The sequence below is a fragment of the Mustelus asterias genome, unplaced genomic scaffold (assembly GCF_964213995.1).
Source record: "Mustelus asterias unplaced genomic scaffold, sMusAst1.hap1.1 HAP1_SCAFFOLD_79, whole genome shotgun sequence".
In the NCBI taxonomy this organism is placed as follows: Eukaryota; Metazoa; Chordata; class Chondrichthyes; order Carcharhiniformes; family Triakidae; genus Mustelus; species Mustelus asterias.
Window position 1 is genome coordinate 620,287 of NW_027590137.1, and position 12,916 is coordinate 633,202.

General features: G+C 48.5%; 1 pseudogene; it reads right to left on the bottom strand.

Annotated features, from left to right (window-relative positions):
• Positions 1 to 12,916, bottom strand: part of LOC144483790 (uncharacterized) — a 50,034-nt pseudogene that overhangs the window by 14,886 nt on the left and 22,232 nt on the right.

A 12,916-nucleotide genomic window follows, 5' to 3' on the forward strand; every position in this document is an offset into this window, starting at 1 on the left:
ATGTTGCAGCTTTATAGAAGCTTAGTTAGGCTGCACTTGGAATATAGTGTTCAATTCTGGTCGCCACACTACCAGAAAGATGTGGAGGCTTTGGAGAGGGTACAGAAAAGATTTACCAGGATGTTACCTGGTATGGAGGGCATTAGCTATGAGGAGAGGTTGGAGAAACGTGGTTTGTTCTCACTGGAACAGCGGAGTTGAGGGGTGACCTGATAGAAGTTTACAAGATTATGAGAGGCATGGACAGAGTTCATGCTGCACTATATAATTATGCCGCACTATATTCCAAGTGTGGCCTAATTAAGGTTTTATAAAGCTGCAACATGATTTGCCAATTTTTACATTCAATGCCCCAGCCGATGAAGGCAAGCATGCCGTATGCCTTCTTCACTACCTTCTCCAACTGTGTTGCCACTTTCAGTAACCTGTGTACCTGTAAACCCAGGTCCCTCTGCCTATCAATACCCTGCAGGGTTCTGCCATTTACTGTATATTTCCTATCTGTATTAGACCTTCCAACATGCATTACCTCACATTTATCCGGATTAAACTCCATCTGCCATCTCTCCACCCAACTGATGTATATCCTGCTGTATCCTCTGATGGTCCTCATCGCTATCCGCAAATCCAACAACCTTTGTGTCGTCCACAAACATTTTCCTCCAAATCATTTATATATATTACAAACAGCAAAGGTCCCAGCACTGATCCCTGAGGGACGCCACGAGTCACAGCCCTCCATTCAGAAACACATCGTTTCACTGCTACCCTCTGTCTTCTGCTGACTAAATATTTCTGAACTTAACACCCCGTCACCCCGTCACCCTGTCACCCCGTCACCCCGTCACCCTGTCACCCCGTCACTCTATCACTCTATCACCCTGTCACTCTGAGATCCTTGTGACATTTGACTCAAAGAGCATCAGCCTACTGGAGGCTGAGACCAGCCAGTCCAGCAGAAAGAAACCCTCCGACCCTCCCCGTTGACCAACTGTGAGAATGAACAAAATGCAATCCTGGATGCAACTGAGAGCAGAATCCAACCCCTGGAATCACTCGTGAACTTGTTGGTGTCTCAGCAGCCGGGATGAAACTGTGAATCCCTTCCCACACTGAGAGCAGGTGAACGGCCTCTCTCCAGTGTGAACTCGCTGGTGTGTCCGTAGGTCGGATGACTGAGTGAATCCCTTCCCACACTGAGAGCAGGTGAATGGTTTCTCCCCAGTGTGAACTCGCTGGTGTCTCTGCAGGTCGGCTGACTGAGTGAATCCCTTCCCACACTGAGGGCAGGTGAACGGCCTCTCCCTGATGTGAACTCGCTGGTGTCTCTGCAGGTCGGCTGACCGAGTGAATCCCTTCCCACACTGAGAGCAGGTGAATGGCCTCTCCCTGGTGTGAATTCGCTGGTGTGTCCGCAGATGCGACGACTGAGTGAATCCCTTCCCACACTGAGAACAGGTGAACGGCCTCTCTCCAGTGTGAACTCGCTGGTGTGACTGCAGGTTGGATGACTGAGTGAATTCCTGCCCACACTGAGAGCAGGTGAATGGCCTCTCCCCGGTGTGAACTCGCTGGTGTGTCTGCAGGTGGGATGACCGAGTGAATCCCTTCCCACACTGAGAGCAGGTGAATGGTTTCTCTCCAGTGTGAACTCGCTGGTGTGTCCACAGGTTGGATAACTGAGTGAATCCCTCCCCACACTGAGAGCAGGTGAATGGCCTCTCCCCAGTGTGAACTCGCTGGTGCATCCGTAGGCTGGATAAATAATTAAATCCCTTCTTACACTGAGAGCAGATGAATGGCTTCTCCCCAGTATGGCTGCGCCGATGAATTTCCAGCTTAGATGGGGCTCCGTATCCCTTCCCACAGTCCCCACATTTCCATGGTTTCTCCATGGTGCAGGTGATCTTGCCTCAGTTGAAGCCTCGTCCACACACAGAACACAAGTACAGTCTCTCCCAGCTGCGAATGGTGTGATATTTATTCAGGCTGTGTAACTGGTTAAAGCTCTTTAGTCAGTGCACTGGAACGCTGTTGGTGCTTTTCCAGTCACACTGATGTTTGAAATCTTTTCAAATCAACAGACCGGACAACCATTTCTCCTTCTAGATTCAAAGGCCAATGATATTCAGCTCCCAAGGAATATGATTCTGTTAGGTCTCGATGTGACTTTTGAGATTTCTGCCTGTGATTCCTCTTTCAACATCCTGTAAAACGAGTTTACAAAAGTCATCAGTGTCAGAACAGAAATTCAGAACAGACAATTCTAGTTTCTATGGAGCATTCTTTCCTCTCTCATTCCCCAAAAGCCGTGAATCTCCATCCCACTCACTCTCCCTCCATTCTCACTCTGCTGTATCTAATATTCACCCTCCCAATTCTCCTGAAGATGCTGATTCAGGCTGATTGACAGATCCATGCTCACTGCTTCCACTCCAGCACATAGAAATCATAAGAAATAGAAGCAACAGTTGGCCATTCAGCCCATCGAATTGCCACAACCATTCAGTGAGAATTGGCCGATCGACCTCAGCACCATTCCCCATGCTCTCCCCCAGATCACTCAATGTCTTCAATATCTCAAAACTTATCAATCTCCGGCTTGAAATTTCTCGATGACTGAGGCTCCACAGTCCTCTGGGGTGCATAATTCCAAAACTACACCACATACTTGAGTGAGGAAATCCCTCCTCATCTTAACTTTCTCTCCATTTCCCTACCTGTTTCCCATAACGCTTGACACCTTTATCAATCAAAAATCAGTGTAACTCACCCTGGAATATATTCAATGGCCCTCAACCTCCACTGATCCCTGTGGAGAAGAAATCCAAACACGAATGACTCTAATAGGCAAGAGATGAATGACTGGAAATATCTAAGGTAGCGACAGTACAATATTAATCTGTCTGAAGCTCAATCTTCATTCAGAGAGAGAGGAGCAGCAGCTTTGCTGGCCAACAATTGATAAAGCTCCATGCAGCCATGCACACAAGTCCCAGACTCTGATTGGCTGGAGGACCAGCGCCCATCTGGTCCTCCACGCGTTGCCATTGGTCAATCTGCCGCATGTGGACAATGAGGGGGCGGAACCCGAGCCCACGTGGGGGTGGGCGGGGCTTTGACCGCCAGCAGCGCTGAGCTGGTGCCCAATCCGCAGTGTTTTGCTTCTGTAACCAGTGATATTGCTGCCAATGGGACAGTGTGTGCTGGGAACGCCCCTCTGAGTCATTGTGATGGCACAATGGAGCCCTGCCTGAATCAGCCAATAGCAATCACCCTGCTCCGCGGTGACATCTCCAGGTTCAGGCGCGCGGACCCGGGAGCCCCGCCCCCACCCATTGTTCCCCCAGTCTGGACATTCCACACATTGTTAGTCCAGTCAGATAGACATCTGGCCGCCTGCATGGAGATTTCCAGCTCTCTGTGTCCAGGACAGGAGTAAGAAGTCTCACAACACCAGGTTAAAGTCCAACAGGTTTATTTGGTAGCAAATACCACTCGCTTTCGGAGCGCTGCCCCATCATCAGGTGGAGTGGAGAAATACTCACAAACAGGGCATACAGAGACACAAACTCAATTTACAGAACAATGATTGGAATGCAGTCTTTCCAGATAATCAAGTCTTAAAGGTACAAACAATGTGAATGGAGGGAGCATTAAGCACAGGTTAAAGACAGGACAGCCAGCGAGATTCTGCAAGTCCAGACAAGCTGTGGGGGTTACAGATAGTGTGACATGAACCCAAGATCCCGGTTGAGGCTGTCCTCATGTGTGCGGAACTTGGCTATCAGTTTCTGCTCATCCAGGACAGGAAGCAGTGAGCATGGATCTGTCTATAGAACGGGGTAAGGGTTTGCTCTGCAGAGAGCCAGCATTGAATCAGTAGTCCGAATGGCCCCATTCCAAGCCCTGTTGTCTGACTGATCTAAAGAGAGAAATTTCAGCTGCTCCAGTCTCTCCAACTAACTGAATTGCCTCATCATAGAACCGTACAATGCAGAAAAGGCCCTTCAGTCCATCGAGTCTGCACCGACACGCAAGAAACTTCCCACCAAGAGACTTCCCACCTAATCCCATTTACCACCACCTGGCCCATAGCCTTAACTGTTCTGACTTGCTGTGGTAAACCACTGTTAGCTTATTACCTGTATATGTGACATGCCTGGACATGCCCCTGCCGGCCCTACCTGAGACTCCTCCCCCCCTGATCCAGGTATAAAGGCGACTGCTCCCCACCCCCCTGCCTCAGTCGCCGGACCAGTTCATCGGCACGGGTGTGCTCCAAGTCTTTTGCGAATGAAAGCCTATTTGTTCTTGCATACAAACTAGTCTTTGCTTGATTGATGGTGCATCAATTTTATGAGCAAAAGTTTTGGGATGGAGCAGATACTAAAACCCGACAAACTCGAACTGGACCCTCAAGCTGTAGGAGCCTCTAACAGCTTCGATCACTGGCTACACTGTTTCAAAACTTTCCTTACCTCCTCCTCCGTCGTCCGGACTGAAACCGACAAGCTACACGTGCTCCACACTCGGGTAAGCGATCAAGTATCCTCGATGATTAGAGACACTGAAACTTACAAGGATGCGATCAAACTTTTAAAAGGCCAGGACAACAAACAGTCTAATGAAATCTACGCCAGACATCTTCTGGCTACTTGCAGACAACAGCCAGGAGAATCGGGTAATCAATTCCTGCGTGCGTTGCGAGCACTTGGCAGGGCCTGCAACTGCATGACCGTAACAGCTGCCCAAAACACTGAGGACTTAATCAGAGATGCCTATGTCACGGGTATCAGGTCAAACTATATCTGACGACTGCTGGAACAGGATGGGCTGGAGCTACAAAAGATTGTAGCGCTTGCCGACTTGTTAGAGGTGGCCTTCCGTAATCTCGAGGCCTACACCCCCGACCACGAGGGCGCATCGTGGACACCGTGGCCGCCGCCACCTCTGCACTCGGGAGGGCTGCAGGCCTACGCCACGCCATGTCCCACCAATGACCCGACCGCTGCGGCAGTCTCCAGAGGCCCGAAGTGCTACTTCTGCGGCCTGGGGAAGCACCCCCGACAACGCTGCCCGGCGAAGGATGCGATCTACTCCGGGTGTGGAAAGAAGGGCCATTACGTGAAGGTATGCAGAGCGAAATCGACCTCCAAGCCCAGTAGCGCCACGTGTGACCCGTGGGGGCCGCCATCTTGGACACCATCAGCCACGTGTGGGCCATGCGGGCCGCCATCAGCCGCATGTGGACCGTGCGGGCCGCCATCTTGGACGCCATGGCTTCGATTACGCTGGACCAATCCAGGCCTCACCAACTCGCCAGGCCCATGATGGACATCGAGGTAAACGGTCGCATTACAAACTGTTTGTTTGACTGTGGGAGTACGGAGAGCTTTGTTCACCCTAACACAGTGAGTCACTACGCCCTTTCAGTACTGCCAGTGAAGCAAAACGATCTCCATGGCTTCAAAGTCCCACTCGGTGGATGTCCTCGGGTATTGCGTGGCGACCCTGACTGTACGGGGCACAGTGAACATAGAACAGTACAGCACAGAACAGGCCCTTCGGCCCACGATGTTGTGCCGAGCTTTATCTGAAACCAAGATCAAGCTATCCCACTCCCTAGCATCCTGGTGTGCTCCATGTGCTTTTCCAATAACCGCTTAAATGTTTCTAAAGTGTCTGACTCCACCATCACTGCAGGCAGTCCATTCCACACCCCAACCACTCTCTGCGTAAAGAACCTACCTCTGATATCCTTCCTGTATCTCCCACCACGAACCCTATAGTTATGCCCCCTTGTAATAGCTCCATCCACCCGAGGAAATAGTCTTTGAATGTTCACTCTATCTATCCCCTGCATCATTTTATAAACCTCTATTAAGTCTCCCCTCAGCCTCCTCCGCTCCAGAGAACAGCCCTAGCTCCCTCAACCTTTCCTCATAAGACCTACCCTCCAAACCAGGCAGCATCCTGGTAAATCCCCTCTGCACTCTTTCCAGCGCTTCCACATCCTTCCTATAGTGAGGTGACCAGAACTGCACACAATACTCCAAATGTGGTCTCACCAAGGTCCTGTACAGTTGCAGCATAACCCCACGGCTCTTAAACTCCAATCCCCTGTTAATAAAAGCCAGCACACTATAGGCCTTCTTCACAGCTCTATCCACTTGAGTGGCAACCTTTAGAGATCTGTGGATATGAACCCCAAGATCTCTCTGTTCCTCCACAGTCATCAGAACCCTACCTTTGACCCTGCAATCCACATTTAAATTAGTCCTACCAAAATGAATCACCTCACATTTATCAGGGTTAAACTCCATTTGCCATTTTTCAGCCCAGCTTTGCATCCTATCTGTCTCTTTGCAGCCTACAACAGCCCTCCACCTCATCCACTACTCCACCAATCTTGGTGTCATCAGCAAATTTACTGATCCACCCTTCAGTCCCCTCCTCTAAGTCATTAATAAAAATCACAAAGAGCAGAGGACCAAGCACCGATCCCTGCGGCACTCCGCTAGCCACCTGCCTCCAATCTGAAAATTTTCCATTGACCACCACCCTCTGTCTTCGATCAGACAGCCAGTTACCTATCCAATCGGCCAACTTTCCCTCTATCCCACACCTCCTCACTTTCATCATAAGCCGACCATGGGGGACCTTATCAAACGCCTTACTAAAATCCATGTATATGACATCAACTGCCCTACCTTCATCAACACACTTAGTTACCTCCTCAAAAAATTCTATCAAATTTGTGAGGCACGACTTGCCCTTCATGAATCCATGCTGACTATCCCGGATTAATCCGCATCTTTCTAAATGTTCGTAAATCCCATCTCTAAGGACCTTTTCCATCAATTTACCAACCACCGAAGTAAGACTAACCAGTCTATAATTACCAGGGTCATTTCTATTCCCTTTCTTAAACAGAGGAACAACATTCGCCATTCTCCAGTCCTCTGGTACCATCCCCGTGGATAGCGAGGACCCAAAGATCAAAGCCAAAGGCTCTGCAATCTCATCCCTTGCCTCCCAAAGAATCCTAGGATACATTTCATCAGGCCCAGGGGACTTATCGACCTTCAGTTTATTCAAAACTGCCAGGACATCCTCCCTCCAAACATCTATTTCCTCCAGCCTATTAGCCTGTAACACCTTCTCTTCCTCAAAAACATGGCCCCTCTCCTTGGTGAACACTGAAGAAAAGTATTCATTCATCACCTCTCCTATCTCTACTGACTCAAGTTCCCACTACTGTCCTTGACTGGCCCTAACCTCACCCTGGTCATTCTTTTATTCCTCACATAAGAGTAAAAGGCCTTGGGGTTTTCCTTGATCCGACCCACCAAGGACTTCTCATGTCCCCTCCTAGCTCTCCTAAGCCCCTTTTTCAGCTCATTCCTTGCTAACTTGTAACCCTCAATCGAGCCATCTGAACCTTGTTTCCTCATTCCTACATAAGCTTCCCTCTTCCTTTTCACAAGACATTCCACCTCTTTCGTGAACCATGGTTCCCTCACTCGGCCATTTCCTCCCTGCCTGACAGGGACATACCTATCAAGGACATCTAGTATTTGTTCCTTGAAAAAGTTCCACTTTTCATTAGTTCCTTTCCCTGACAGTTTCTGTTCCCAACTTATGCCCCCTAATTCTTGCCTAATCGCATCATAATTACCCCTCCCCCAATTGTAAACCTTGCCCTGCCGTACGGCCCTATCCCTCTCCATTGCAATCACAAAAGACACCGAATGGTGGTCACTATCTCCAAAGTGCTCTCCCACAACCAAATCTAACACTTGGCCCGGTTCATTTCCCAGTACCAAATCCAATGTGGCCTCACCTCTTGTCGGCCTATCCACATATTGTGTCAGGAAACCCTCCTGCACACACTGCACAAAAACTGCCCCATCCGAACTATTTGACCAACAAAGGTTCCAATCAATATTTGGAAAGTTAAAGTCCCCCATGACAACTACCCTGTGACCCCCACACATATCCATAATCTGCTTAGCAATTTCTTCCTCCACATCTCTATTACTATTTGGGGGCCTATAGTAAACTCCTAACAATGTGACCGCTCCTTTCCTATTTCTAACCTCAGCCCATATTACCTCAGTGTGCAGATCCCCCTCGAAGTGCCTTTCCGCAGCCGTTAAACTATCCTTGATTAACAATGCCACTCCTCCACCTCTTTTACCAGCTTCCCTACACTTAGTGAAACATCTATACCCGGAACGTCCAACAACCATTCCTGTTCTTGTTCTACCCACGTCTCCGTAATGGCCACAACATCGTAGTCCCAAGTACCAATCCACGCCCCAAGTTCATCTACCTTGTTCCGGATGCTCCTTGCATTGAAGTAGACGCACTTCAACCCACCTTCCTGTCTACCGGTACCCACCCTTGACCCTGATACCTTCCCCAATACCTCACCACCCTCACTGACTTCTGGACTACAACTCCTTTTCCCACTCCCCTGACAAATTAGTTTAAACCCCCCTGAAGAGCCGTAACAAATTTCCCTCCTAGGATATTGGTGCCCCTCTGGTTCAGGTGCACCCCGTCCTGTTTGTACAGGTCCCACCTTCCCCAGAATGTGTTCCAATTATCCACGTATCTGAAACCCTCCCTCCTACACCATCCCTGCAACCACATGTTTAACTGCACTCTCTCCCTGTTCCTCAACTCGCTATCACGTGGCACCGGCAACGTACCAGAGATGACCACATTTTTAGTCTTGGCTCTCAGCTTCCAGCCCAGCTCCAGAAATTCCTGCTTTAAATCCCCGTCCCTTCTCTTACCTATGTCATTGTACAAAAATTTCAGGCTCCTCATGCTGCCACAACTCTGCGCTGCCGTACTCCTGGGGCTAGATTTCCTGAGTCACCTTAAGAGCGTCACCATGGAGTACAATGGGCCTTTTCCCCCGCTCTCCATTTGCAATCAGCAGTTCTCAGATCACCCACCGCACACCACCTGCAGCCTCTCGACTCTTAAAGTCGCCCAAACTTCACCGTTTGAAAATCTCACCCCCGATTGCAAGCCCATCGCCACCAAGAGCAGACGGTACAGTGCTGGAGACAGAGCTTTTATCAGGTCCGAAGTGCAATGGCTCCTAGGGGAGGGGATGATTGAGGCCAGTACCAGCCCCTGGAGAGCCCGAGTAGTAGTTGTTAAAACTGGGGAGAAACATCATATGGTCATTGACTAGTCAGACCATTAACCGATACATGCAGCTAGACGCTTCCCCGCACATCTGACATGGTTAATCAGATTGCGCAATATCGGGTGTTCTCCACCATTGATGTTTTGTGTCTTAGGCTGCACTCCAGGGGAAGACCTTGGGGAATGAGAGAGAAAAGAATGTTCCATAGAAATTAGAATTGTCTGTTCTGAATTTCTATCCTGTGCTGACAGTGATGACTTTTGTAAATTCCTTTTGCAGGATATCAGAAGGTGAAGATTTAAAGACGAATATCAAACCAAACTTCACATCAAAATCTAACATAGTCACTCAGTTCATTGGGACCTGAATATCATCGACCTTTGAACCTAGAATGGAAATGTTTCTCTGCTCTGTCTGCTTCAGGAGATTTTAAACATCAGTGTGACTGGAAAAGCACCGAGACACACACACACTGAAACATGCACACACCTGAGTGACTGTGGAAAGAACTTTAACCAGTTAGACAGCCTGAAAATACATTGCAGCAGAGAGACCGCACCCATGTTATGTTGTAACTGAACTGATTGTCAAGCCTGGAGAGTCACAAGGACACCCGCACCATGGAGAAATTGTGTAAATGTGGGGACTGTGGGAAAGGATTCAGGTTCCCAGCTGCACTGGAAACTCATCGGCGCAGTCACACTGGAGAGAGACATTCACCTGCTCTGTGTGTGGGAAGGGATTCATTCAGTTATCCCATTTGCAAACACACCAGGGAGTTCACACAGGGGAGAGGCCATTCACCTGCTCTGTGTGTGGGAAGGGATTCACTCGGTTGAACAATCTGTTGACACACCAACGGGTTCACGCCAGAGAGAGACCGTACACCTGCTCTGTGTGTGGGAAGGGATTCACTCAGTTGCCCAACCTGTTGAGCCACAAGGTCACTGACACCCAAGACAGACCCTTTAAATGCTCTGACTGTGGGAATGGCTTCAAAAGCTCTCGGGAACTGATGATCCACCAACCCATTCACACTGACGAGAGACCGTTTAGCTGCTCTCACTGCTCAAAGAGGTTTAGGAGGTCATCCACACGGCGGAGACAGCAGCGGGTTCACACCAGGGAGAGACCGTTCACTCTGTGCGTGGGAAGGGATTCAATCGGTCATCCAACCTGCAGAGATACCAACGAGTTCACAAGTGATTACAGGGGTTGGATTCTTGCTCTCTCAATCTTTCTCTTTCCCCCCCCGCTTCTGTTTCCCCCCCTGCTCCTTCCACCCCCCCCCCCCCACTCTTTCAGCCCCCCCCCCCGCACCTCCGGATGGTGAATGAATCTATGAATCCCTTCCCACACTGTGAGCAGGTGACTAGCCTCTCCTCAGTGTGAATTCGCTGGTGTCTCAGCAGATTCGATGAATGATTGAATCCCTTCCCACAAGTGCAGCATATGAACGGTCTCTCCCCGGTGTGACTGCGTCGATGAGATTCCACCTCAGATGGGGCTCTGAATCCCTTCCCACAGTCTCCACATTTCCATGGTTTCTCCATGGTGTCTGAGTCCTTGTGTCTCTCCACAATCAGTGCACTGGAACACTCTGATACGGGTGTGAGAATCTCAGTGCTTTTCCAGTCACACTGATGTTAAAAAGGTTGATGATTTTCACGTCCTTATGAATCAAGTGACTCTTTTGAGATTTCCATTTTCCAAACCTCCCCTTCCAATATCCACTGAAAGGAGTTTACAAAAATCATCACTGTCAGCACATGATAGAAATTCAAAACAGACAATTGTAGTTTCTATGGAACATTCTTTAAATCTCCACCCACGCCCCTCACACATACACTCTCTCTCTCATTCCATTTAGCATTCTGCGGCACGGTGGCACAGTGGTTAGCACTGCTGCCTCACAGTGCCAGGGACCCGTGTTCGACTTCCGGCTTGGGTCACTGTCTGTGTGGAGTTTGCACGTTCTCCCCATGTCTGCATGAGTTTCCTCCCACATTCTGAAAGACGTGCTGGTTCGGTGCATTGACCCGAACAGGTGCCGGAGTGTGACAACTAGGGGAATTTCACACTAACTTCATTGCAGTGTTAATATAAGCCTTACTTATGACTATTAAATAAACTTTAAACTTTAATATACACTACCCAATTCTCCTGAAGGTGCTAATTAATGCTGATTGACACTCACCATTTCATGTTCCTGACAGATCGTAAGAAATAGTTAGAAATTCAGCCCACCAAGCTGTTCAATTGAATTCTTTTTATTCATTTATGGGACATGGATGTTGCTGGCTGGCCAGCATTTATTACCCATCCCTAGTTGCCATTGGAGGGCAGTTGAGAGTCAACCACATTGTTGTGGCTTTGGAGTCACATGTTGGCCAGACCAAGTGTGAGGTATTGCACTTTGGAAGGACAAACCAAGGTAGAACATACAAGGTAAATGGTCGGCACTGAAGAGTGCAGTAGAACAGAGGGATCTGGGAATACAGATACATAATTTCCTAAAAGTGGCGTCACAGGTTGAGCGGGTCGTAAAGAGTGCTTTTGGTACATTGGCCTTTATAAATCAAAGTATCGAGTATAAGAGTTGGAGTGTTATGGTGAGGTTGTATAAGACATTGGTGAGGCCGAATTTAGAGTATTGTGTGCAGTTTTGGTCACCTAATTACAGGAAGGATATTAATAAGGTTGAAAGAGTACAGAGAAGGTTTACAAGGATGTTGCCGGGACTTGAGAAACTGAGTTACAGAAAAAAGTTGAATAGGTTAGGACTTTATTCCCTGGAGCATAGAAGAATGAGGGGAGATTTGATAGAGGTGTATAAGATTTTGATGGGTATAGATAGAGTGAATGCAAGCAGGCTTTTTCCACTGAGGCCAGGGGAGAAAAAAACCAGAGGGCATGGGTTAAGGGTGAAAGGAGAAAAGTTTAAAGGGAATATTAGGAGGGGGCTTCTTCACGCAGAGAGTGATGGGAGTCTGGAATGAGCTGCCGGATAAAGTGGTAAATGCTTTTAACATTTAAGAAAAACTTGGACGGGTTCATGGATGAGAGGGGTGTGGAGGGATATGGTCCAAGTGCAGGTCAGTGGGACGAGGCAAAAAAAGGTTCAGCACAGACAAGAAGGGCCAAAAGGCCTGTTTCTGAGCTGTAATTTTCTATGGTTCTATGGTCTGAAAACATGTACCAAACGACTCAAGAACAACTTCTTCCGACTGTCATGTTTGAATGGTCCTATCATATATTAAGCTGATCTTTCTCTTCACCCTACCTGTACCTGCACCCTATCCTTTCCTTCTCCCCATGTACTCCATGAAAGATATGCTTTGTCTGTATAGCGTGCAAGAAACAATACTTTTCAGTGGATCCCAATACATTTGACAATAAATCAAATCAAAATTGAATGCACATGTTGTGAAATAGAAATCATGCAGGGCAATTGCAACACTTGTGGGACAGTGCAAGGCTCCCTCTACACTTTCCCATCAAAAACTCCTGAGGTATGTACAACCCATCTAAGGTACAGAGGAAAGTTCTCTCCAAATCATCCTGTGAAAAACTCCCAGGGGAAGCACTGCCCAAGCTCGGTACAAAGGAAAACTCCCATTACATGCCACATCAAACAGTGTCAGAGAGGAGGAACACTTTAGATAAGAAAAACTCCATCTGCATTGCCCCACCAAACACTCCCAGCCCATAATGAGCTGGGTTCCAGGAGGTTAGTTACCAGGC